At 37.2% G+C, this 27,362-nt stretch overlaps 8 non-coding genes across 8 annotated transcripts; 4 read left to right on the forward strand and 4 right to left on the reverse strand.

Annotated features, from left to right (window-relative positions):
- Positions 1 to 4,114: 4,114 nt before the first annotated feature.
- Positions 4,115 to 4,221, forward strand: LOC131736116 (U6 spliceosomal RNA). Its single transcript, XR_009327920.1, has one exon. It is a non-coding gene; the product is annotated as a U6 spliceosomal RNA (small nuclear RNA).
- Positions 4,222 to 7,783: 3,562 nt separating this feature from the next.
- On the forward strand, positions 7,784 to 7,890 carry LOC131736145 (U6 spliceosomal RNA). The gene has a single exon (XR_009327947.1). It is a non-coding gene; the product is annotated as a U6 spliceosomal RNA (small nuclear RNA).
- A 3,508-nt stretch (positions 7,891 to 11,398) lies between these two features.
- LOC131736180 (U6 spliceosomal RNA) lies at positions 11,399 to 11,505 on the forward strand. The gene has a single exon (XR_009327983.1). It is a non-coding gene; the product is annotated as a U6 spliceosomal RNA (small nuclear RNA).
- A 3,508-nt stretch (positions 11,506 to 15,013) lies between these two features.
- On the forward strand, positions 15,014 to 15,120 carry LOC131736181 (U6 spliceosomal RNA). The gene has a single exon (XR_009327984.1). It is a non-coding gene; the product is annotated as a U6 spliceosomal RNA (small nuclear RNA).
- On the reverse strand, positions 15,113 to 15,216 carry LOC131736124 (U6 spliceosomal RNA). Its single transcript, XR_009327926.1, has one exon. It is a non-coding gene; the product is annotated as a U6 spliceosomal RNA (small nuclear RNA).
- A 3,569-nt stretch (positions 15,217 to 18,785) lies between these two features.
- On the reverse strand, positions 18,786 to 18,889 carry LOC131736125 (U6 spliceosomal RNA). The gene has a single exon (XR_009327927.1). It is a non-coding gene; the product is annotated as a U6 spliceosomal RNA (small nuclear RNA).
- A 3,569-nt stretch (positions 18,890 to 22,458) lies between these two features.
- LOC131736126 (U6 spliceosomal RNA) lies at positions 22,459 to 22,562 on the reverse strand. Its single transcript, XR_009327928.1, has one exon. It is a non-coding gene; the product is annotated as a U6 spliceosomal RNA (small nuclear RNA).
- A 3,563-nt stretch (positions 22,563 to 26,125) lies between these two features.
- On the reverse strand, positions 26,126 to 26,232 carry LOC131736182 (U6 spliceosomal RNA). The gene has a single exon (XR_009327985.1). It is a non-coding gene; the product is annotated as a U6 spliceosomal RNA (small nuclear RNA).
- Positions 26,233 to 27,362: the final 1,130 nt, after the last annotated feature.

The raw sequence follows: 27,362 nt of genomic DNA on the forward strand, positions 1-27,362 counted from the left end.
AGTTTAACAGTTGCTGCTAGAATTTATAATATCACTTTATTTCTTTGGTGAATCCCTCTAAGATTTAAATCCAAATACAGGCCAGTATAACTGCATTCAACTCTTATATTTTTTATAATGACTGAACTAGGCTTGACCCTGTTCTTTGTTCATACAAAATCCAGCTGAGACAGGTTTTTTCTTAAGACCTTGGCTGTTCAGTTTTAATGTTCATTTATTTGTGGTAAAGAATCTCTTTCTTATCTTGTTTGTAGGTGTGATTAACGTTCACTTTTAGCCGGAATGGTGCTTTTTTATTCCCAGATTACTAAGTACTTAATTAAAAACATGTGTAGACTGACCTATTTCATGGAGCAAGAGAGCCACCTACTGGCGGTACACGGATACTCCCTCTTTATCCTTCCTTCAAAAAACCTCTAACACTTCATTTTTATGTCAAAGTACATTCCATATGTGAAATCTCCTAGGACATGTCCAGCATATCCATACGTTCCCAGCAGGATTCAGCTTCTGTACCAGGTTTCGCAAATTTGTGAAGCGTTCCACATTTTTGGTCTTTTTTTGTCGTTGGGAATAGTACTGTACCTGCCTTGGAATAACTCCCCTGGTAGAACCCGAAACATTGAAGCTGAACTGGAACCCCAATCCTAACCCAAGCCCAAAACCAAAGCCAAACCCTAATTTGATTAGAGGAGCACCCTCAAAATGGAGCGAGGTAACCAGTGGTGTACCACAGGGATCAGTATTAGGACCTTTGCTATTCCTAATCTACATTAATGATTCAGATTCTGGTATAGTAATGTCACAGGTGACGGTGAACTAGTTATTCCATGTAGTAAAACATTGGACTCCTTTGCATGGAGGATCTCAGTAAGCTACAGTGCACGGTTCATCAACTGATTCAGATTCATTTATGTTAAGTTTGCTACTGATGATGTGGAAAAGAACAGTAATTGAGTGCCCAAAAATATGAATCACAGTGAGTTTTGACCTGCTTTAGAATTCTGGATGGAGCGCATACCTTGCAAAATGACCCGGTGTGAACAAAAGGAAATATATCGAAGTAATATGTACAGCTAAACGTGTCCAAGTATCTTATAGGAATGAAGTCAGACCATGGAAATCCACACCTGTGCTGGAGAAACATTGGATCAAGGGACTTCTTGTGGAAACAACTAGAGCGAAACCTGGTACAGAAGCTGAATCCTGCTGGGAACGTATGGATATGCTGGACATGTCCTAGGCGATTTCACATATGGAATGTACTTTGACATAAAAATGAAGTGTTAGAGGTTTTTTGAAGGAAGGATAAAGAGGGAGTATCCGTGTACCGCCAGTAGGTGGCTCTCTTGCTCCATGAAATAGGTCAGTCTACACATGTTTTTAATTAAGTACTTAGTAATCTGGGAATAAAAAAGCACCATTCCGGCTAAAAGTGAACGTTAATCACACCTACAAACAAGATAAGAAAGAGATTCTTTACCACAAATAAATGAACATTAAAACTGAACAGCCAAGGTCTTAAGAAAAAACCTGTCTCAGCTGGATTTTGTATGAACAAAGAACAGGGTCAAGCCTAGTTCAGTCATTATAAAAAATATAAGAGTTGAATGCAGTTATACTGGCCTGTATTTGGATTTAAATCTTAGAGGGATTCACCAAAGAAATAAAGTGATATTATAAATTCTAGCAGCAACTGTTAAACTGAAGTAAATTAATTAAGTTTATCTTGAAATGCCACATTCATAGTTAAAAAGGTTCAGTGATAATTTACACTGTTTATAGTTTATAATGGTCAAAGACTAGTAATTAGACACAAAGGTATTGTAAATTAATAAAATAAATGATTAAAACCTTTTTTTAGACAGCATGGTATTTGAAACTAAAACTAATTATTTGATTTCATAAGATTAATAGTATGTTTTAAGTATTTGCTATAATAAGAAAACATATTATTTAAACTGACAAGTATTATTGCTTGTTCATGACTTTACTGTATTAATAAGAAGATTAAAAGCTGGAAGCAGTATTTGATTTAATTAAAAGGGAAAGTGGTACAGTTTATTTCTCCTTCTATTGAACAACAAGACCTCTAGACATTATGATGTCCATTGAATTATAGAATTTTAAGGGTGTTGTGTTATGTTTTTGTGTTAAGTTTGTAATAATATACTATAATGTACCTTGTTGTTAATCCACTATACTATTGTCTAATGATGGTAGATGGAGTCCTTATAATGTGGTTCTTTGAAACTGCTCTATTGCTAAAAGGGGCCTCTCTCCTTATCCCGATGAACAGGCTGTAGAGAAAGGAGGGGGTCTTATTGCATTCTACGCTAGCAAAGCTGCAAGTCTTGTAGATTTGGAATTTAGGGTTTATGGAATTAGTGGTTTAGCACAGATAAGAATATATCTTGAAATAATATGCAAAAACGATGGCTTAACAGACATTGATAGGTCATAGATCTAAAAAAGTGTTTGCACAGACTTTGGCCTTGAAAAAACAAGAGACTCTGGAAAACTGCTTGGAATAGCATATTTAGAAGTCAGATACAGGTCAGAGCCTGGTTAGTGCATCTTTTAAGGGATAAATAATTCTAATGAAAACTATTACCACTTAAACTTAGTGAAACTAATTGACTTAAATACTGCACGAGACAATCTTTTGTCAAATCCTCTGTTAGACAATGGTATATGGAATTAAAACTGACTCATTAACAAAATGATGAAACAATATGAGGTTAAAAGAAACACATGCCTTTAATTTAGCAAAATATAATGAATTAGAAGATGATGTCACATATTAAGAACATCTCTCATATATAACACATATAAAAATAGTGTTTTGCATGCACATATAAACAGTAGTGTTTTTATATTATATTATAAACCAAGATCCTGGGAACTTTGGTTCACTTAACTTTTCAGATAAAGGAGGGGCTCGGAGGAAAACAAGGAATGAGATCATAGAGTTGGACAAATATGAAGTTGTGAATTCATTCAGTACATGACACCTATTCATTCTGAAAAGTTAGTCCGGATCTTTTGAAAACTATTATTTGTAAAAGGGATAAGAGCTGTCTCACCAGATTAATGATTGGATTTAATTGAGGCGTCCCATGTATTCCAATGGGACGAAAAACCTATATAACTCCTAAGTAATTACAATGGAGTACCACACTCATCCCAGACAGGGTAAGGTGGTCCATCTTCTGCAAACTTTAAATACATAAGTCTGTCAATTTCTTGGGTGCTATATTAGTCATCTGGATATATTGCGGGTCAAGAGCGTAATAAAAATACCCCACAAGGAGTAGTAACATCTCTGTCCTCCTAACGTCTCCCCTGAGATAAGAGTGTATACTGAGCTAAATGGAACAGAGTACGTACAGAAATCTGAACCTACGGATTTTGTGACAGTAAGCAAACTTGTTAAATTTGCATATCTCCCAGCTGTCTCTCTGATGTATAGCTGTGCTCACTTCTTTATTAAACGTGAGTTTAAACTATTATTATTATTATTATTACTATTATTACCTCTGACCGTATAACCTGGCATCCTTCACTCCTGTTCCTGGAAGAATGGCCTCCAGCTGAGGTAGTTTCATCAGTTATTTCTTGTACCTGTTTTTAAACTAGATGACCACTACATCGTTTCTAAAGGTATAATTGCAAGAACTGTGTAGTTCTGTATTCCTAATAATCATTGAGTGTCATTATTAAACCCTAACTCTGACCCTAGCCCCGAGTATTAAGCCCCCTCCTCTGAGGTGTCAGTTGCATTCCGCGCTGTGATACGAAACGGGACCCTGGTCAACCTGCAAGTCTTTTGGTATGCTGGCCAATCCGGAGGGGTCAACGTCATAGGTAACATGTCAGTATTTGCATATCTTTCCCAGCCGGTTTGAAGGTGCAGATGTGCAGACTTCTTTATTCAGCCGCTTTCTGCAAACGTGATATCCTCAGAGTTTGTAACCCTCTGCGTGTTGATTGTGGACAACCATGCATATACGCAGAGCAATTGGACACAATTGGACTATGCTTGACACACCACAAGACCAATCGCTCTTTAGCCACTCGCTGTACATAGAGGCGCGTATCAGGTAAGCACCGTGTGTTCGCTATGGCAGCACATATACTAAAATTGGAATGATACAGAGAAGATTAGCATGGCCCCTGCGCAAGGATGACACGCAAATTCGTGAAGCGTTCCACATTTTTGGTCTTTTTTTGTCGTTGGGAATAGTACTGTACCTGCCTTGGAATAACTCCCCTGGTAGAACCCGAAACATTGAAGCTGAACCGGAACCCCAATCCTAACCCAAGCCCAAAACCAAACCCAAACCCTAATTTGATTAGAGGAGCACCCTCAAAATGGAGCGAGGTAACCAGTGGTGTACCACAGGGATCAGTATTAGGACCTTTGCTATTCCTAATCTACATTAATGATTCAGATTCTGGTATAGTAATGTCACAGGTGACAGTGAACTAGTTATTCCATGTAGTAAAACATTGGACTCCTTTTCATGGAGGATCTCAGTAAGCTACAGTGCACGGTTCATCAACTGATTCAGATTCATTTATGTTAAGTTTGCTACTGATGATGTGGAAAAGAACAGTAATTGAGTGCCCAAAAATATGAATCACAGTGAGTTTTGACCTCCTTTAGAATTCTGGATGGAGCGCATACCTTGCAAAATGACCCGGTGTGAACAAAAGGAAATATATCGAAGTAATATGTACAGCTAAACGTGTCCAAGTATCTTATAGGAATGAAGTCAGACCATGGAAATCCACACCTGTGCTGGAGAAACATTGGATCAAGGGACTTCTTGTGGAAACAACTAGAGCAAAACCTGGTACAGAAGCTGAATCCTGCTGGGAACGTATGGATATGCTGGACATGTCCTAGGCGATTTCACATATGGAATGTACTTTGACATAAAAATGAAGTGTTAGAGGTTTTTTGAAGGAAGGATAAAGAGGGAGTATCCGTGTACCGCCAGTAGGTGGCTCTCTTGCTCCATGAAATAGGTCAGTCTACACATGTTTTTAATTAAGTACTTAGTAATCTGGGAATAAAAAAGCACCATTCCGGCTAAAAGTGAACGTTAATCACACCTACAAACAAGATAAGAAAGAGATTCTTTACCACAAATAAATGAACATTAAAACTGAACAGCCAAGGTCTTAAGAAAAAACCTGTCTCAGCTGGATTTTGTATGAACAAAGAACAGGGTCAAGCCTAGTTCAGTCATTATAAAAAATATAAGAGTTGAATGCAGTTATACTGGCCTGTATTTGGATTTAAATCTTAGAGGGATTCACCAAAGAAATAAAGTGATATTATAAATTCTAGCAGCAACTGTTAAACTGAAGTAAATTAATTAAGTTTATCTTGAAATGCCACATTCATAGTTAAAAAGGTTCAGTGATAATTTACACTGTTTATAGTTTATAATGGTCAAAGACTAGTAATTAGACACAAAGGTATTGTAAATTAATAAAATAAATGATTAAAACCTTTTTTTAGACAGCATGGTATTTGAAACTAAAACTAATTATTTGATTTCATAAGATTAATAGTATGTTTTAAGTATTTGCTATAATAAGAAAACATATTATTTAAACTGACAAGTATTATTGCTTGTTCATGACTTTACTGTATTAATAAGAAGATTAAAAGCTGGAAGCAGTATTTGATTTAATTAAAAGGGAAAGTGGTACAGTTTATTTCTCCTTCTATTGAACAACAAGACCTCTAGACATTATGATGTCCATTGAATTATAGAATTTTAAGGGTGTTGTGTTATGTTTTTGTGTTAAGTTTGTAATAATATACTATAATGTACCTTGTTGTTAATCCACTATACTATTGTCTAATGATGGTAGATGGAGTCCTTATAATGTGGTTCTTTGAAACTGCTCTATTGCTAAAAGGGGCCTCTCTCCTTATCCCGATGAACAGGCTGTAGAGAAAGGAGGGGGTCTTATTGCATTCTACGCTAGCAAAGCTGCAAGTCTTGTAGATTTGGAATTTAGGGTTTATGGAATTAGTGGTTTAGCACAGATAAGAATATATCTTGAAATAATATGCAAAAACGATGGCTTAACAGACATTGATAGGTCATAGATCTAAAAAAGTGTTTGCACAGACTTTGGCCTTGAAAAAACAAGAGACTCTGGAAAACTGCTTGGAATAGCATATTTAGAAGTCAGATACAGGTCAGAGCCTGGTTAGTGCATCTTTTAAGGGATAAATAATTCTAATGAAAACTATTACCACTTAAACTTAGTGAAACTAATTGACTTAAATACTGCACGAGACAATCTTTTGTCAAATCCTCTGTTAGACAATGGTATATGGAATTAAAACTGACTCATTAACAAAATGATGAAACAATATGAGGTTAAAAGAAACACATGCCTTTAATTTAGCAAAATATAATGAATTAGAAGATGATGTCACATATTAAGAACATCTCTCATATATAACACATATAAAAATAGTGTTTTGCATGCACATATAAACAGTAGTGTTTTTATATTATATTATAAACCAAGATCCTGGGAACTTTGGTTCACTTAACTTTTCAGATAAAGGAGGGGCTCGGAGGAAAACAAGGAATGAGATCATAGAGTTGGACAAATATGAAGTTGTGAATTCATTCAGTACATGACACCTATTCATTCTGAAAAGTTTGTCCGGATCTTTTGAAAACTATTATTTGTAAAAGGGATAAGAGCTGTCTCACCAGATTAATGATTGGATTTAATTGAGGCGTCCCATGTATTCCAATGGGACGAAAAACCTATATAACTCCTAAGTAATTACAATGGAGTACCACACTCATCCCAGACAGGGTAAGGTGGTCCATCTTCTGCAAACTTTAAATACATAAGTCTGTCAATTTCTTGGGTGCTATATTAGTCATCTGGATATATTGCGGGTCAAGAGCGTAATAAAAATACCCCACAAGGAGTAGTAACATCTCTGTCCTCCTAACGTCTCCCCTGAGATAAGAGTGTATACTGAGCTAAATGGAACAGAGTACGTACAGAAATCTGAACCTACGGATTTTGTGACAGTAAGCAAACTTGTTAAATTTGCATATCTCCCAGCTGTCTCTCTGATGTATAGCTGTGCTCACTTCTTTATTAAACGTGAGTTTAAACTATTATTATTATTATTATTACTATTATTACCTCTGACCGTATAACCTGGCATCCTTCACTCCTGTTCCTGGAAGAATGGCCTCCAGCTGAGGTAGTTTCATCAGTTATTTCTTGTACCTGTTTTTAAACTAGATGACCACTACATCGTGTCTAAAGGTATAATTGCAAGAACTGTGTAGTTCTGTATTCCTAATAATCATTGAGTGTCATTATTAAACCCTAACTCTGACCCTAGCCCCGAGTATTAAGCCCCCTCCTCTGAGGTGTCAGTTGCATTCCGCGCTGTGATACGAAACGGGACCCTGGTCAACCTGCAAGTCTTTTGGTATGCTGGCCAATCCGGAGGGGTCAACGTCATAGGTAACATGTCAGTATTTGCATATCTTTCCCAGCCGGTTTGAAGGTGCAGATGTGCAGACTTCTTTATTCAGCCGCTTTCTGCAAACGTGATATCCTCAGAGTTTGTAACCCTCTGCGTGTTGATTGTGGACAACCATGCATATACGCAGAGCAATTGGACACAATTGGACTATGCTTGACACACCACAAGACCAATCGCTCTTTAGCCACTCGCTGTACATAGAGGCGCGTATCAGGTAAGCACCGTGTGTTCGCTACGGCAGCACATATACTAAAATTGGAACGATACAGAGAAGATTAGCATGGCCCCTGCGCAAGGATGACACGCAAATTCGTGAAGCGTTCCATATTTTTGGTCTTTTTTTGTCGTTGGGAATAGTACTGTACCTGCCTTGGAATAACTCCCCTGGTAGAACCCGAAACATTGAAGCTGAACCGGAACCCCAATCCTAACCCAAGCCCAAAACCAAACCCAAACCCTAATTTGATTAGAGGAGCACCCTCAAAATGGAGCGAGGTAACCAGTGGTGTACCACAGGGATCAGTATTAGGACCTTTGCTATTCCTAATCTACATTAATGATTCAGATTCTGGTATAGTAATGTCACAGGTGACGGTGAACTAGTTATTCCATGTAGTAAAACATTGGACTCCTTTGCATGGAGGATCTCAGTAAGCTACAGTGCACGGTTCATCAACTGATTCAGATTCATTTATGTTAAGTTTGCTACTGATGATGTGGAAAAGAACAGTAATTGAGTGCCCAAAAATATGAATCACAGTGAGTTTTGACCTCCTTTAGAATTCTGGATGGAGCGCATACCTTGCAAAATGACCCGGTGTGAACAAAAGGAAATATATCGAAGTAATATGTACAGCTAAACGTGTCCAAGTATCTTATAGGAATGAAGTCAGACCATGGAAATCCACACCTGTGCTGGAGAAACATTGGATCAAGGGACTTCTTGTGGAAACAACTAGAGCGAAACCTGGTACAGAAGCTGAATCCTGCTGGGAACGTATGGATATGCTGGACATGTCCTAGGCGATTTCACATATGGAATGTACTTTGACATAAAAATGAAGTGTTAGAGGTTTTTTGAAGGAAGGATAAAGAGGGAGTATCCGTGTACCGCCAGTAGGTGGCTCTCTTGCTCCATGAAATAGGTCAGTCTACACATGTTTTTAATTAAGTACTTAGTAATCTGGGAATAAAAAAGCACCATTCCGGCTAAAAGTGAACGTTAATCACACCTACAAACAAGATAAGAAAGAGATTCTTTACCACAAATAAATGAACATTAAAACTGAACAGCCAAGGTCTTAAGAAAAAACCTGTCTCAGCTGGATTTTGTATGAACAAAGAACAGGGTCAAGCCTAGTTCAGTCATTATAAAAAATATAAGAGTTGAATGCAGTTATACTGGCCTGTATTTGGATTTAAATCTTAGAGGGATTCACCAAAGAAATAAAGTGATATTATAAATTCTAGCAGCAACTGTTAAACTGAAGTAAATTAATTAAGTTTATCTTGAAATGCCACATTCATAGTTAAAAAGGTTCAGTGATAATTTACACTGTTTATAGTTTATAATGGTCAAAGACTAGTAATTAGACACAAAGGTATTGTAAATTAATAAAATAAATGATTAAAACCTTTTTTTAGACAGCATGGTATTTGAAACTAAAACTAATTATTTGATTTCATAAGATTAATAGTATGTTTTAAGTATTTGCTATAATAAGAAAACATATTATTTAAACTGACAAGTATTATTGCTTGTTCATGACTTTACTGTATTAATAAGAAGATTTAAAGCTGGAAGCAGTATTTGATTTAATTAAAAGGGAAAGTGGTACAGTTTATTTCTCCTTCTATTGAACAACAAGACCTCTAGACATTATGATGTCCATTGAATTATAGAATTTTAAGGGTGTTGTGTTATGTTTTTGTGTTAAGTTTGTAATAATATACTATAATGTACCTTGTTGTTAATCCACTATACTATTGTCTAATGATGGTAGATGGAGTCCTTATAATGTGGTTCTTTGAAACTGCTCTATTGCTAAAAGGGGCCTCTCTCCTTATCCCGATGAACAGGCTGTAGAGAAAGGAGGGGGTCTTATTGCATTCTACGCTAGCAAAGCTGCAAGCCTTGTAGATTTGGAATTTAGGGTTTATGGAATTAGTGGTTTAGCACAGATAAGAATATATCTTGAAATAATATGCAAAAATGATGGCTTAACAGACATTGATAGGTCATAGATCTAAAAAAGTGTTTGCACAGACTTTGGCCTTGAAAAAACAAGAGACTCTGGAAAACTGCTTGGAATAGCATATTTAGAAGTCAGATACAGGTCAGAGCCTGGTTAGTGCATCTTTTAAGGGATAAATAATTCTAATGAAAACTATTACCACTTAAACTTAGTGAAACTAATTGACTTAAATACTGCACGAGACAATCTTTTGTCAAATCCTCTGTTAGACAATGGTATATGGAATTAAAACTGACTCATTAACAAAATGATGAAACAATATGAGGTTAAAAGAAACACATGCCTTTAATTTAGCAAAATATAATGAATTAGAAGATGATGTCACATATTAAGAACATCTCTCATATATAACACATATAAAAATAGTGTTTTGCATGCACATATAAACAGTAGTGTTTTTATATTATATTATAAACCAAGATCCTGGGAACTTTGGTTCACTTAACTTTTCAGATAAAGGAGGGGCTCGGAGGAAAACAAGGAATGAGATCATAGAGTTGGACAAATATGAAGTTGTGAATTCATTCAGTACATGACACCTATTCATTCTGAAAAGTTAGTCCGGATCTTTTGAAAACTATTATTTGTAAAAGGGATAAGAGCTGTCTCACCAGATTAATGATTGGATTTAATTGAGGCGTCCCATGTATTCCAATGGGACGAAATACCAGGTGGTCCATCTTCTGCAAACTTTAAATACATAAGTCTGTCAATTTCTTGGGTGCTATATTAGTCATCTGGATATATTGCGGGTCAAGAGCGTAATAAAAATACCCCACAAGGAGTAGTAACATCTCTGTCCTCCTAACGTCTCCCCTGAGATAAGAGTGTATACTGAGCTAAATGGAACAGAGTACGTACAGAAATCTGAACCTACGGATTTTGTGACAGTAAGCAAACTTGTTAAATTTGCATATCTCCCAGCTGTCTCTCTGATGTATAGCTGTGCTCACTTCTTTATTAAACGTGAGTTTAAACTATTATTATTATTATTATTACTATTATTACCTCTGACCGTATAACCTGGCATCCTTCACTCCTGTTCCTGGAAGAATGGCCTCCAGCTGAGGTAGTTTCATCAGTTATTTCTTGTACCTGTTTTTAAACTAGATGACCACTACATCGTGTCTAAAGGTATAATTGCAAGAACTGTGTAGTTCTGTATTCCTAATAATCATTGAGTGTCATTATTAAACCCTAACTCTGACCCTAGCCCCGAGTATTAAGCCCCCTCCTCTGAGGTGTCAGTTGCATTCCGCGCTGTGATACGAAACGGGACCCTGGTCAACCTGCAAGTCTTTTGGTATGCTGGCCAATCCGGAGGGGTCAACGTCATAGGTAACATGTCAGTATTTGCATATCTTTCCCAGCCGGTTTGAAGGTGCAGATGTGCAGACTTCTTTATTCAGCCGCTTTCTACAAACGTGATATCCTCAGAGTTTGTAACCCTCTGCGTGTTGATTGTGGACAACCATGCATATACGCAGAGCAATTGGACACAATTGGACTATGCTTGACACACCACAAGACCAATCGCTCTTTAGCCACTCGCTGTACATAGAGGCGCGTATCAGGTAAGCACCGTGTGTTCGCTACGGCAGCACATATACTAAAATTGGAACGATACAGAGAAGATTAGCATGGCCCCTGCGCAAGGATGACACGCAAATTCGTGAAGCGTTCCACATTTTTGGTCTTTTTTTGTCGTTGGGAATAGTACTGTACCTGCCTTGGAATAACTCCCCTGGTAGAACCCGAAACATTGAAGCTGAACCGGAACCCCAATCCTAACCCAAGCCCAAAACCAAACCCAAACCCTAATTTGATTAGAGGAGCACCCTCAAAATGGAGCGAGGTAACCAGTGGTGTACCACAGGGATCAGTTTTAGGACCTCTGCTATTCCTAATCTACATTAATGATTCAGATTCTGGTATAGTAATGTCACAGGTGACGGTGAACTAGTTATTCCATGTAGTAAAACATTGGACTCCTTTGTATGGAGGATCTCAGTAAGCTACAGTGCACGGTTCATCAACTGATTCAGATTCATTTATGTTAAGTTTGCTACTGATGATGTGGAAAAGAACAGTAATTGAGTGCCCAAAAATATGAATCACAGTGAGTTTTGACCTCCTTTAGAATTCTGGATGGAGCGCATACCTTGCAAAATGACCCGGTGTGAACAAAAGGAAATATATCGAAGTAATATGTACAGCTAAACGTGTCCAAGTATCTTATAGGAATGAAGTCAGACCATGGAAATCCACACCTGTGCTGGAGAAACATTGGATCAAGGGACTTCTTGTGGAAACAACTAGAGCGAAACCTGGTACAGAAGCTGAATCCTGCTGGGAACGTATGGATATGCTGGACATGTCCTAGGCGATTTCACATATGGAATGTACTTTGACATAAAAATGAAGTGTTAGAGGTTTTTTGAAGGAAGGATAAAGAGGGAGTATCCGTGTACCGCCAGTAGGTGGCTCTCTTGCTCCATGAAATAGGTCAGTCTACACATGTTTTTAATTAAGTACTTAGTAATCTGGGAATAAAAAAGCACCATTCCAGCTAAAAGTGAACGTTAATCACACCTACAAACAAGATAAGAAAGAGATTCTTTACCACAAATAAATGAACATTAAAACTGAACAGCCAAGGTCTTAAGAAAAAACCTGTCTCAGCTGGATTTTGTATGAACAAAGAACAGGGTCAAGCCTAGTTCAGTCATTATAAAAAATATAAGAGTTGAATGCAGTTATACTGGCCTGTATTTGGATTTAAATCTTAGAGGGATTCACCAAAGAAATAAAGTGATATTATAAATTCTAGCAGCAACTGTTAAACTGAAGTAAATTAATTAAGTTTATCTTGAAATGCCACATTCATAGTTAAAAAGGTTCAGTGATAATTTACACTGTTTATAGTTTATAATGGTCAAAGACTAGTAATTAGACACAAAGGTATTGTAAATTAATAAAATAAATGATTAAAACCTTTTTTTAGACAGCATGGTATTTGAAACTAAAACTAATTATTTGATTTCATAAGATTAATAGTATGTTTTAAGTATTTGCTATAATAAGAAAACATATTATTTAAACTGACAAGTATTATTGCTTGTTCATGACTTTACTGTATTAATAAGAAGATTAAAAGCTGGAAGCAGTATTTGATTTAATTAAAAGGGAAAGTGGTACAGTTTATTTCTCCTTCTATTGAACAACAAGACCTCTAGACATTATGATGTCCATTGAATTATAGAATTTTAAGGGTGTTGTGTTATGTTTTTGTGTTAAGTTTGTAATAATATACTATAATGTACCTTGTTGTTAATCCACTATACTATTGTCTAATGATGGTAGATGGAGTCCTTATAATGTGGTTCTTTGAAACTGCTCTATTGCTAAAAGGGGCCTCTCTCCTTATCCCGATGAACAGGCTGTAGAGAAAGGAGGGGGTCTTATTGCATTCTACGCTAGCAAAGCTGCAAGTCTTGTAGATTTGGAATTTAGGGTTTATGGAATTAGTGGTTTAGCACAGATAAGAATATATCTTGAAATAATATGCAAAAACGATGGCTTAACAGACATTGATAGGTCATAGATCTAAAAAAGTGTTTGCACAGACTTTGGCCTTGAAAAAACAAGAGACTCTGGAAAACTGCTTGGAATAGCATATTTAGAAGTCAGATACAGGTCAGAGCCTGGTTAGTGCATCTTTTAAGGGATAAATAATTCTAATGAAAACTATTACCACTTAAACTTAGTGAAACTAATTGACTTAAATACTGCACGAGACAATCTTTTGTCAAATCCTCTGTTAGACAATGGTATATGGAATTAAAACTGACTCATTAACAAAATGATGAAACAATATGAGGTTAAAAGAAACACATGCCTTTAATTTAGCAAAATATAATGAATTAGAAGATGATGTCACATATTAAGAACATCTCTCATATATAACACATATAAAAATAGTGTTTTGCATGCACATATAAACAGTAGTGTTTTTATATTATATTATAAACCAAGATCCTGGGAACTTTGGTTCACTTAACTTTTCAGATAAAGGAGGGGCTCGGAGGAAAACAAGGAATGAGATCATAGAGTTGGACAAATATGAAGTTGTGAATTCATTCAGTACATGACACCTATTCATTCTGAAAAGTTAGTCCGGATCTTTTGAAAACTATTATTTGTAAAAGGGATAAGAGCTGTCTCACCAGATTAATGATTGGATTTAATTGAGGCGTCCCATGTATTCCAATGGGACGAAATACCAGGTGGTCCATCTTCTGCAAACTTTAAATACATAAGTCTGTCAATTTCTTGGGTGCTATATTAGTCATCTGGATATATTGCGGGTCAAGAGCGTAATAAAAATACCCCACAAGGAGTAGTAACATCTCTGTCCTCCTAACGTCTCCCCTGAGATAAGAGTGTATACTGAGCTAAATGGAACAGAGTACGTACAGAAATCTGAACCTACGGATTTTGTGACAGTAAGCAAACTTGTTAAATTTGCATATCTCCCAGCTGTCTCTCTGATGTATAGCTGTGCTCACTTCTTTATTAAACGTGAGTTTAAACTATTATTATTATTATTATTACTATTATTACCTCTGACCGTATAACCTGGCATCCTTCACTCCTGTTCCTGGAAGAATGGCCTCCAGCTGAGGTAGTTTCATCAGTTATTTCTTGTACCTGTTTTTAAACTAGATGACCACTACATCGTGTCTAAAGGTATAATTGCAAGAACTGTGTAGTTCTGTATTCCTAATAATCATTGAGTGTCATTATTAAACCCTAACTCTGACCCTAGCCCCGAGTATTAAGCCCCCTCCTCTGAGGTGTCAGTTGCATTCCGCGCTGTGATACGAAACGGGACCCTGGTCAACCTGCAAGTCTTTTGGTATGCTGGCCAATCCGGAGGGGTCAACGTCATAGGTAACATGTCAGTATTTGCATATCTTTCCCAGCCGGTTTGAAGGTGCAGATGTGCAGACTTCTTTATTCAGCCGCTTTCTACAAACGTGATATCCTCAGAGTTTGTAACCCTCTGCGTGTTGATTGTGGACAACCATGCATATACGCAGAGCAATTGGACACAATTGGACTATGCTTGACACACCACAAGACCAATCGCTCTTTAGCCACTCGCTGTACATAGAGGCGCGTATCAGGTAAGCACCGTGTGTTCGCTACGGCAGCACATATACTAAAATTGGAACGATACAGAGAAGATTAGCATGGCCCCTGCGCAAGGATGACACGCAAATTCGTGAAGCGTTCCACATTTTTGGTCTTTTTTTGTCGTTGGGAATAGTAGATTCAGGGGCCATGCTAATCTTCTCTGTATCGTTCCAATTTTAGTATATGTGCTGCCGTAGCGAACACACGGTGCTTACCTGATACGCGCCTCTATGTACAGCGAGTGGCTAAAGAGCGATTGGTCTTGTGGTGTGTCAAGCATAGTCCAATTGTGTCCAATTGCTCTGCGTATATGCATGGTTGTCCACAATCAACACGCAGAGGGTTACAAACTCTGAGGATATCACGTTTGCAGAAAGCGGCTGAATAAAGAAGTCGGCACATCTGCACCTTCAAACCGGCTGGGAAAGATATGCAAATACTGACATGTTACCTATGACGTTGACCCCTCCGGATTGGCCAGCATACCAAAAGACTTGCAGGTTGACCAGGGTCCCGTTTCGTATCACAGCGCGGAATGCAACTGACACCTCAGAGGAGGGGGCTTAATACTCGGGGCTAGGGTCAGAGTTAGGGTTTAATAATGACACTCAATGATTATTAGGAATACAGAACTACACAGTTCTTGCAATTATACCTTTAGACACGATGTAGTGGTCATCTAGTTTAAAAACAGGTACAAGAAATAACTGATGAAACTACCTCAGCTGGAGGCCATTCTTCCAGGAACAGGAGTGAAGGATGCCAGGTTATACGGTCAGAGGTAATAATAGTAATAATAATAATAATAATAGTTTAAACTCACGTTTAATAAAGAAGTGAGCACAGCTATACATCAGAGAGACAGCTGGGAGATATGCAAATTTAACAAGTTTGCTTACTGTCACAAAATCCGTAGGTTCAGATTTCTGTACGTACTCTGTTCCATTTAGCTCAGTATACACTCTTATCTCAGGGGAGACGTTAGGAGGACAGAGATGTTACTACTCCTTGTGGGGTATTTTTATTACGCTCTTGACCCGCAATATATCCAGATGACTAATATAGCACCCAAGAAATTGACAGACTTATGTATTTAAAGTTTGCAGAAGATGGACCACCTGGTATTTCGTCCCATTGGAATACATGGGACGCCTCAATTAAATCCAATCATTAATCTGGTGAGACAGCTCTTATCCCTTTTACAAATAATAGTTTTCAAAAGATCCGGACTAACTTTTCAGAATGAATAGGTGTCATGTACTGAATGAATTCACAACTTCATATTTGTCCAACTCTATGATCTCATTCCTTGTTTTCCTCCGAGCCCCTCCTTTATCTGAAAAGTTAAGTGAACCAAAGTTCCCAGGATCTTGGTTTATAATATAATATAAAAACACTACTGTTTATATGTGCATGCAAAACACTATTTTTATATGTGTTATATATGAGAGATGTTCTTAATATGTGACATCATCTTCTAATTCATTATATTTTGCTAAATTAAAGGCATGTGTTTCTTTTAACCTCATATTGTTTCATCATTTTGTTAATGAGTCAGTTTTAATTCCATATACCATTGTCTAACAGAGGATTTGACAAAAGATTGTCTCGTGCAGTATTTAAGTCAATTAGTTTCACTAAGTTTAAGTGGTAATAGTTTTCATTTGAATTATTTATCCCTTAAAAGATGCACTAACCAGGCTCTGACCTGTATCTGACTTCTAAATATGCTATTCCAAGCAGTTTTCCAGAGTCTCTTGTTTTTTCAAGGCCAAAGTCTGTGCAAACACTTTTTTAGATCTATGACCTATCAATGTCTGTTAAGCCATCATTTTTGCATATTATTTCAAGATATATTCTTATCTGTGCTAAACCACTAATTCCATAAACCCTAAATTCCAAATCTGCAAGACTTGCAGCTTTGCTAGCGTAGAATGCAATAAGACCCCCTCCTTTCTCTACAGCCTGTTCATCGGGATAAGGAGAGAGGCCCCTTTTAGCAATAGAGCAGTTTCAAAGAACCACATTATAAGGACTCCATCTACCATCATTAGACAATAGTATAGTGGATTAACAACAAGGTACATTATAGTATATTATTACAAACTTAACACAAAAACATAACACAACACCCTTAAAATTCTATAATTCAATGGACATCATAATGTCTAGAGGTCTTGTTGTTCAATAGAAGGAGAAATAAACTGTACCACTTTCCCTTTTAATTAAATCAAATACTGCTTCCAGCTTTTAATCTTCTTATTAATACAGTAAAGTCATGAACAAGCAATAATACTTGTCAGTTTAAATAATATGTTTTCTTATTATAGCAAATACTTAAAACATACTATTAATCTTATGAAATCAAATAATTAGTTTTAGTTTCAAATACCATGCTGTCTAAAAAAAGGTTTTAATCATTTATTTTATTAATTTACAATACCTTTGTGTCTAATTACTAGTCTTTGACCATTATAAACTATAAACAGTGTAAATTATCACTGAACCTTTTTAACTATGAATGTGGCATTTCAAGATAAACTTAATTAATTTACTTCAGTTTAACAGTTGCTGCTAGAATTTATAATATCACTTTATTTCTTTGGTGAATCCCTCTAAGATTTAAATCCAAATACAGGCCAGTATAACTGCATTCAACTCTTATATTTTTTATAATGACTGAACTAGGCTTGACCCTGTTCTTTGTTCATACAAAATCCAGCTGAGACAGGTTTTTTCTTAAGACCTTGGCTGTTCAGTTTTAATGTTCATTTATTTGTGGTAAAGAATCTCTTTCTTATCTTGTTTGTAGGTGTGATTAACGTTCACTTTTAGCCGGAATGGTGCTTTTTTATTCCCAGATTACTAAGTACTTAATTAAAAACATGTGTAGACTGACCTATTTCATGGAGCAAGAGAGCCACCTACTGGCGGTACACGGATACTCCCTCTTTATCCTTCCTTCAAAAAACCTCTAACACTTCATTTTTATGTCAAAGTACATTCCATATGTGAAATCGCCTAGGACATGTCCAGCATATCCATACGTTCCCAGCAGGATTCAGCTTCTGTACCAGGTTTCGCTCTAGTTGTTTCCACAAGAAGTCCCTTGATCCAATGTTTCTCCAGCACAGGTGTGGATTTCCATGGTCTGACTTCATTCCTATAAGATACTTGGACACGTTTAGCTGTACATATTACTTCGATATATTTCCTTTTGTTCACACCGGGTCATTTTGCAAGGTATGCGCTCCATCCAGAATTCTAAAGGAGGTCAAAACTCACTGTGATTCATATTTTTGGGCACTCAATTACTGTTCTTTTCCACATCATCAGTAGCAAACTTAACATAAATGAATCTGAATCAGTTGATGAACCGTGCACTGTAGCTTACTGAGATCCTCCATGCAAAGGAGTCCAATGTTTTACTACATGGAATAACTAGTTCACCGTCACCTGTGACATTACTATACCAGAATCTGAATCATTAATGTAGATTAGGAATAGCAGAGGTCCTAATACTGATCCCTGTGGTACACCACTGGTTACCTCGCTCCATTTTGAGGGTGCTCCTCTAATCAAATTAGGGTTTGGGTTTGGTTTTGGGCTTGGGTTAGGATTGGGGTTCCGGTTCAGCTTCAATGTTTCGGGTTCTACCAGGGGAGTTATTCCAAGGCAGGTACAGTACTATTCCCAACGACAAAAAAAGACCATAAATGTGGAACGCTTCACGAATTTGCGCAAGGATGACACGCAAATTCGTGAAGCGTTCCACATTTTTGGTCTTTTTTTGTCGTTGGGAATAGTAGATTCAGGGGCCATGCTAATCTTCTCTGTATCGTTCCAATTTTAGTATATGTGCTGCCGTAGCGAACACACGGTGCTTACCTGATACGCGCCTCTATGTACAGCGAGTGGCTAAAGAGCGATTGGTCTTGTGGTGTGCCAAGCATAGTCCAATTGTGTCCAATTGCTCTGCGTATATGCATGGTTGTCCACAATCAACACGCAGAGGGTTACAAACTCTGAGGATATCACGTTTGCAGAAAGCGGCTGAATAAAGAAGTCGGCACATCTGCACCTTCAAACCGGCTGGGAAAGATATGCAAATACTGACATGTTACCTATGACGTTGACCCCTCCGGATTGGCCAGCATACCAAAAGACTTGCAGGTTGACCAGGGTCCCGTTTCGTATCACAGCGCGGAATGCAACTGACACCTCAGAGGAGGGGGCTTAATACTCGGGGCTAGGGTCAGAGTTAGGGTTTAATAATGACACTCAATGATTATTAGGAATACAGAACTACACAGTTCTTGCAATTATACCTTTAGACACGATGTAGTGGTCATCTAGTTTAAAAACAGGTACAAGAAATAACTGATGAAACTACCTCAGCTGGAGGCCATTCTTCCAGGAACAGGAGTGAAGGATGCCAGGTTATACGGTCAGAGGTAATAATAGTAATAATAATAATAATAATAGTTTAAACTCACGTTTAATAAAGAAGTGAGCACAGCTATACATCAGAGAGACAGCTGGGAGATATGCAAATTTAACAAGTTTGCTTACTGTCACAAAATCCGTAGGTTCAGATTTCTGTACGTACTCTGTTCCATTTAGCTCAGTATACACTCTTATCTCAGGGGAGACGTTAGGAGGACAGAGATGTTACTACTCCTTGTGGGGTATTTTTATTACGCTCTTGACCCGCAATATATCCAGATGACTAATATAGCACCCAAGAAATTGACAGACTTATGTATTTAAAGTTTGCAGAAGATGGACCACCTGGTATTTCGTCCCATTGGAATACATGGGACGCCTCAATTAAATCCAATCATTAATCTGGTGAGACAGCTCTTATCCCTTTTACAAATAATAGTTTTCAAAAGATCCGGACTAACTTTTCAGAATGAATAGGTGTCATGTACTGAATGAATTCACAACTTCATATTTGTCCAACTCTATGATCTCATTCCTTGTTTTCCTCCGAGCCCCTCCTTTATCTGAAAAGTTAAGTGAACCAAAGTTCCCAGGATCTTGGTTTATAATATAATATAAAAACACTACTGTTTATATGTGCATGCAAAACACTATTTTTATATGTGTTATATATGAGAGATGTTCTTAATATGTGACATCATCTTCTAATTCATTATATTTTGCTAAATTAAAGGCATGTGTTTCTTTTAACCTCATATTGTTTCATCATTTTGTTAATGAGTCAGTTTTAATTCCATATACCATTGTCTAACAGAGGATTTGACAAAAGATTGTCTCGTGCAGTATTTAAGTCAATTAGTTTCACTAAGTTTAAGTGGTAATAGTTTTCATTTGAATTATTTATCCCTTAAAAGATGCACTAACCAGGCTCTGACCTGTATCTGACTTCTAAATATGCTATTCCAAGCAGTTTTCCAGAGTCTCTTGTTTTTTCAAGGCCAAAGTCTGTGCAAACACTTTTTTAGATCTATGACCTATCAATGTCTGTTAAGCCATCATTTTTGCATATTATTTCAAGATATATTCTTATCTGTGCTAAACCACTAATTCCATAAACCCTAAATTCCAAATCTGCAAGACTTGCAGCTTTGCTAGCGTAGAATGCAATAAGACCCCCTCCTTTCTCTACAGCCTGTTCATCGGGATAAGGAGAGAGGCCCCTTTTAGCAATAGAGCAGTTTCAAAGAACCACATTATAAGGACTCCATCTACCATCATTAGACAATAGTATAGTGGATTAACAACAAGGTACATTATAGTATATTATTACAAACTTAACACAAAAACATAACACAACACCCTTAAAATTCTATAATTCAATGGACATCATAATGTCTAGAGGTCTTGTTGTTCAATAGAAGGAGAAATAAACTGTACCACTTTCCCTTTTAATTAAATCAAATACTGCTTCCAGCTTTTAATCTTCTTATTAATACAGTAAAGTCATGAACAAGCAATAATACTTGTCAGTTTAAATAATATGTTTTCTTATTATAGCAAATACTTAAAACATACTATTAATCTTATGAAATCAAATAATTAGTTTTAGTTTCAAATACCATGCTGTCTAAAAAAAGGTTTTAATCATTTATTTTATTAATTTACAATACCTTTGTGTCTAATTACTAGTCTTTGACCATTATAAACTATAAACAGTGTAAATTATCACTGAACCTTTTTAACTATGAATGTGGCATTTCAAGATAAACTTAATTAATTTACTTCAGTTTAACAGTTGCTGCTAGAATTTATAATATCACTTTATTTCTTTGGTGAATCCCTCTAAGATTTAAATCCAAATACAGGCCAGTATAACTGCATTCAACTCTTATATTTTTTATAATGACTGAACTAGGCTTGACCCTGTTCTTTGTTCATACAAAATCCAGCTGAGACAGGTTTTTTCTTAAGACCTTGGCTGTTCAGTTTTAATGTTCATTTATTTGTGGTAAAGAATCTCTTTCTTATCTTGTTTGTAGGTGTGATTAACGTTCACTTTTAGCCGGAATGGTGCTTTTTTATTCCCAGATTACTAAGTACTTAATTAAAAACATGTGTAGACTGACCTATTTCATGGAGCAAGAGAGCCACCTACTGGCGGTACACGGATACTCCCTCTTTATCCTTCCTTCAAAAAACCTCTAACACTTCATTTTTATGTCAAAGTACATTCCATATGTGAAATCGCCTAGGACATGTCCAGCATATCCATACGTTCCCAGCAGGATTCAGCTTCTGTACCAGGTTTCGCTCTAGTTGTTTCCACAAGAAGTCCCTTGATCCAATGTTTCTCCAGCACAGGTGTGGATTTCCATGGTCTGACTTCATTCCTATAAGATACTTGGACACGTTTAGCTGTACATATTACTTCGATATATTTCCTTTTGTTCACACCGGGTCATTTTGCAAGGTATGCGCTCCATCCAGAATTCTAAAGGAGGTCAAAACTCACTGTGATTCATATTTTTGGGCACTCAATTACTGTTCTTTTCCACATCATCAGTAGCAAACTTAACATAAATGAATCTGAATCAGTTGATGAACCGTGCACTGTAGCTTACTGAGATCCTCCATGCAAAGGAGTCCAATGTTTTACTACATGGAATAACTAGTTCACCGTCACCTGTGACATTACTATACCAGAATCTGAATCATTAATGTAGATTAGGAATAGCAGAGGTCCTAATACTGATCCCTGTGGTACACCACTGGTTACCTCGCTCCATTTTGAGGGTGCTCCTCTAATCAAATTAGGGTTTGGGTTTGGTTTTGGGCTTGGGTTAGGATTGGGGTTCCGGTTCAGCTTCAATGTTTCGGGTTCTACCAGGGGAGTTATTCCAAGGCAGGTACAGTACTATTCCCAACGACAAAAAAAGACCATAAATGTGGAACGCTTCACGAATTTGCGCAAGGATGACACGGAAATTCGTGAAGCGTTCCACATTTTTGGTCTTTTTTTGTCGTTGGGAATAGTAGATTCAGGGGCCATGCTAATCTTCTCTGTATCGTTCCAATTTTAGTATATGTGCTGCCGTAGCGAACACACGGTGCTTACCTGATACGCGCCTCTATGTACAGCGAGTGGCTAAAGAGCGATTGGTCTTGTGGTGTGCCAAGCATAGTCCAATTGTGTCCAATTGCTCTGCGTATATGCATGGTTGTCCACAATCAACACGCAGAGGGTTACAAACTCTGAGGATATCACGTTTGCAGAAAGCGGCTGAATAAAGAAGTCGGCACATCTGCACCTTCAAACCGGCTGGGAAAGATATGCAAATACTGACATGTTACCTATGACGTTGACCCCTCCGGATTGGCCAGCATACCAAAAGACTTGCAGGTTGACCAGGGTCCCGTTTCGTATCACAGCGCGGAATGCAACTGACACCTCAGAGGAGGGGGCTTAATACTCGGGGCTAGGGTCAGAGTTAGGGTTTAATAATGACACTCAATGATTATTAGGAATACAGAACTACACAGTTCTTGCAATTATACCTTTAGACACGATGTAGTGGTCATCTAGTTTAAAAACAGGTACAAGAAATAACTGATGAAACTACCTCAGCTGGAGGCCATTCTTCCAGGAACAGGAGTGAAGGATGCCAGGTTATACGGTCAGAGGTAATAATAGTAATAATAATAATAATAATAGTTTAAACTCACGTTTAATAAAGAAGTGAGCACAGCTATACATCAGAGAGACAGCTGGGAGATATGCAAATTTAACAAGTTTGCTTACTGTCACAAAATCCGTAGGTTCAGATTTCTGTACGTACTCTGTTCCATTTAGCTCAGTATACACTCTTATCTCAGGGGAGACGTTAGGAGGACAGAGATGTTACTACTCCTTGTGGGGTATTTTTATTACGCTCTTGACCCGCAATATATCCAGATGACTAATATAGCACCCAAGAAATTGACAGACTTATGTATTTAAAGTTTGCAGAAGATGGACCACCTTACCCTGTCTGGGATGAGTGTGGTACTCCATTGTAATTACTTAGGAGTTATATAGGTTTTTCGTCCCATTGGAATACATGGGACGCCTCAATTAAATCCAATCATTAATCTGGTGAGACAGCTCTTATCCCTTTTACAAATAATAGTTTTCAAAAGATCCGGACTAACTTTTCAGAATGAATAGGTGTCATGTACTGAATGAATTCACAACTTCATATTTGTCCAACTCTATGATCTCATTCCTTGTTTTCCTCCGAGCCCCTCCTTTATCTGAAAAGTTAAGTGAACCAAAGTTCCCAGGATCTTGGTTTATAATATAATATAAAAACACTACTGTTTATATGTGCATGCAAAACACTATTTTTATATGTGTTATATATGAGAGATGTTCTTAATATGTGACATCATCTTCTAATTCATTATATTTTGCTAAATTAAAGGCATGTGTTTCTTTTAACCTCATATTGTTTCATCATTTTGTTAATGAGTCAGTTTTAATTCCATATACCATTGTCTAACAGAGGATTTGACAAAAGATTGTCTCGTGCAGTATTTAAGTCAATTAGTTTCACTAAGTTTAAGTGGTAATAGTTTTCATTTGAATTATTTATCCCTTAAAAGATGCACTAACCAGGCTCTGACCTGTATCTGACTTCTAAATATGCTATTCCAAGCAGTTTTCCAGAGTCTCTTGTTTTTTCAAGGCCAAAGTCTGTGCAAACACTTTTTTAGATCTATGACCTATCAATGTCTGTTAAGCCATCGTTTTTGCATATTATTTCAAGATATATTCTTATCTGTGCTAAACCACTAATTCCATAAACCCTAAATTCCAAATCTACAAGACTTGCAGCTTTGCTAGCGTAGAAAGCAATAAGACCCCCTCCTTTCTCTACAGCCTGTTCATCGGGATAAGGAGAGAGGCCCCTTTTAGCAATAGAGCAGTTTCAAAGAACCACATTATAAGGACTCCATCTACCATCATTAGACAATAGTATAGTGGATTAACAACAAGGTACATTATAGTATATTATTACAAACTTAACACAAAAACATAACACAACACCCTTAAAATTCTATAATTCAATGGACATCATAATGTCTAGAGGTCTTGTTGTTCAATAGAAGGAGAAATAAACTGTACCACTTTCCCTTTTAATTAAATCAAATACTGCTTCCAGCTTTTAATCTTCTTATTAATACAGTAAAGTCATGAACAAGCAATAATACTTGTCAGTTTAAATAATATGTTTTCTTATTATAGCAAATACTTAAAACATACTATTAATCTTATGAAATCAAATAATTAGTTTTAGTTTCAAATACCATGCTGTCTAAAAAAAGGTTTTAATCATTTATTTTATTAATTTACAATACCTTTGTGTCTAATTACTAGTCTTTGACCATTATAAACTATAAACAGTGTAAATTATCACTGAACCTTTTTAACTATGAATGTGGCATTTCAAGATAAACTTAATTAATTTACTTCAGTTTAACAGTTGCTGCTAGAATTTATAATATCACTTTATTTCTTTGGTGAATCCCTCTAAGATTTAAATCCAAATACAGGCCAGTATAACTGCATTCAACTCTTATATTTTTTATAATGACTGAACTAGGCTTGACCCTGTTCTTTGTTCATACAAAATCCAGCTGAGACAGGTTTTTTCTTAAGACCTTGGCTGTTCAGTTTTAATGTTCATTTATTTGTGGTAAAGAATCTCTTTCTTATCTTGTTTGTAGGTGTGATTAACGTTCACTTTTAGCCGGAATGGTGCTTTTTTATTCCCAGATTACTAAGTACTTAATTAAAAAACATGTGTAGACTGACCTATTTCATGGAGCAAGAGAGCCACCTACTGGCGGTACACGGATACTCCCTCTTTATCCTTCCTTCAAAAAACCTCTAACACTTCATTTTTATGTCAAAGTACATTCCATATGTGAAATCGCCTAGGACATGTCCAGCATATCCATACGTTCCCAGCAGGATTCAGCTTCTGTACCAGGTTTCGCTCTAGTTGTTTCCACAAGAAGTCCCTTGATCCAATGTTTCTCCAGCACAGGTGTGGATTTCCATGGTCTGACTTCATTCCTATAAGATACTTGGACACGTTTAGCTGTACATATTACTTCGATATATTTCCTTTTGTTCACACCGGGTCATTTTGCAAGGTATGCGCTCCATCCAGAATTCTAAAGGAGGTCAAAACTCACTGTGATTCATATTTTTGGGCACTCAATTAATGTTCTTTTCCACATCATCAGTAGCAAACTTAACATAAATGAATCTGAATCAGTTGATGAACCGTGCACTGTAGCTTACTGAGATCCTCCATGCAAAGGAGTCCAATTTTTTACTACATGGAATAACTAGTTCACCGTCACCTGTGACATTACTATACCAGAATCTGAATCATTAATGTAGATTAGGAATAGCAAAGGTCCTAATACTGATCCCTGTGGTACACCACTGGTTACCTCGCTCCATTTTGAGGGTGCTCCTCTAATCAAATTAGGGTTTGGGTTTGGTTTTGGGCTTGGGTTAGGATTGGGGTTCCGGTTCAGCTTCAATGTTTCGGGTTCTACCAGGGGAGTTATTCCAAGGCAGGTACAGTACTATTCCCAACGACAAAAAAAGACCAAAAATGTGGAACGCTTCACAAATTTGCGTGTCATCCTTGCGCAGGGGCCATGCTAATCTTCTCTGTATCGTTCCAATTTTAGTATATGTGCTGCCGTAGCGAACACACGGTGCTTACCTGATACGCGCCTCTATGTACAGCGAGTGGCTAAAGAGCGATTGGTCTTGTGGTGTGTCAAGCATAGTCCAATTGTGTCCAATTGCTCTGCGTATATGCATGGTTGTCCACAATCAACACGCAGAGGGTTACAAACTCTGAGGATATCACGTTTGCAGAAAGCGGCTGAATAAAGAAGTCGGCACATCTGCACCTTCAAACCGGCTGGGAAAGATATGCAAATACTGACATGTTACCTATGACGTTGACCCCTCCGGATTGGCCAGCATACCAAAAGACTTGCAGGTTGACCAGGGTCCCGTTTCGTATCACAGCGCGGAATGCAACTGACACCTCAGAGGAGGGGGCTTAATACTCGGGGCTAGGGTCAGAGTTAGGGTTTAATAATGACACTCAATGATTATTAGGAATACAGAACTACACAGTTCTTGCAATTATACCTTTAGACACGATGTAGTGGTCATCTAGTTTAAAAACAGGTACAAGAAATAACTGATGAAACTACCTCAGCTGGAGGCCATTCTTCCAGGAACAGGAGTGAAGGATGCCAGGTTATACGGTCAGAGGTAATAATAGTAATAATAATAATAATAATAGTTTAAACTCACGTTTAATAAAGAAGTGAGCACAGCTATACATCAGAGAGACAGCTGGGAGATATGCAAATTTAACAAGTTTGCTTACTGTCACAAAATCCGTAGGTTCAGATTTCTGTACGTACTCTGTTCCATTTAGCTCAGTATACACTCTTATCTCAGGGGAGACGTTAGGAGGACAGAGATGTTACTACTCCTTGTGGGGTATTTTATTACGCTCTTGACCCGCAATATATCCAGATGACTAATATAGCACCCAAGAAATTGACAGACTTATGTATTTAAAGTTTGCAGAAGATGGACCACCTTACCCTGTCTGGGATGAGTGTGGTACTCCATTGTAATTACTTAGGAGTTATATAGGTTTTTCGTCCCATTGGAATACATGGGACGCCTCAATTAAATCCAATCATTAATCTGGTGAGACAGCTCTTATCCCTTTTACAAATAATAGTTTTCAAAAGATCCAGACTAACTTTTCAGAATGAATAGGTGTCATGTACTGAATGATTTCACAACTTCA

This window comes from Acipenser ruthenus, unplaced genomic scaffold (assembly GCF_902713425.1).
Source record: "Acipenser ruthenus unplaced genomic scaffold, fAciRut3.2 maternal haplotype, whole genome shotgun sequence".
NCBI classification, from domain to species: domain Eukaryota; kingdom Metazoa; phylum Chordata; class Actinopteri; order Acipenseriformes; family Acipenseridae; genus Acipenser; species Acipenser ruthenus.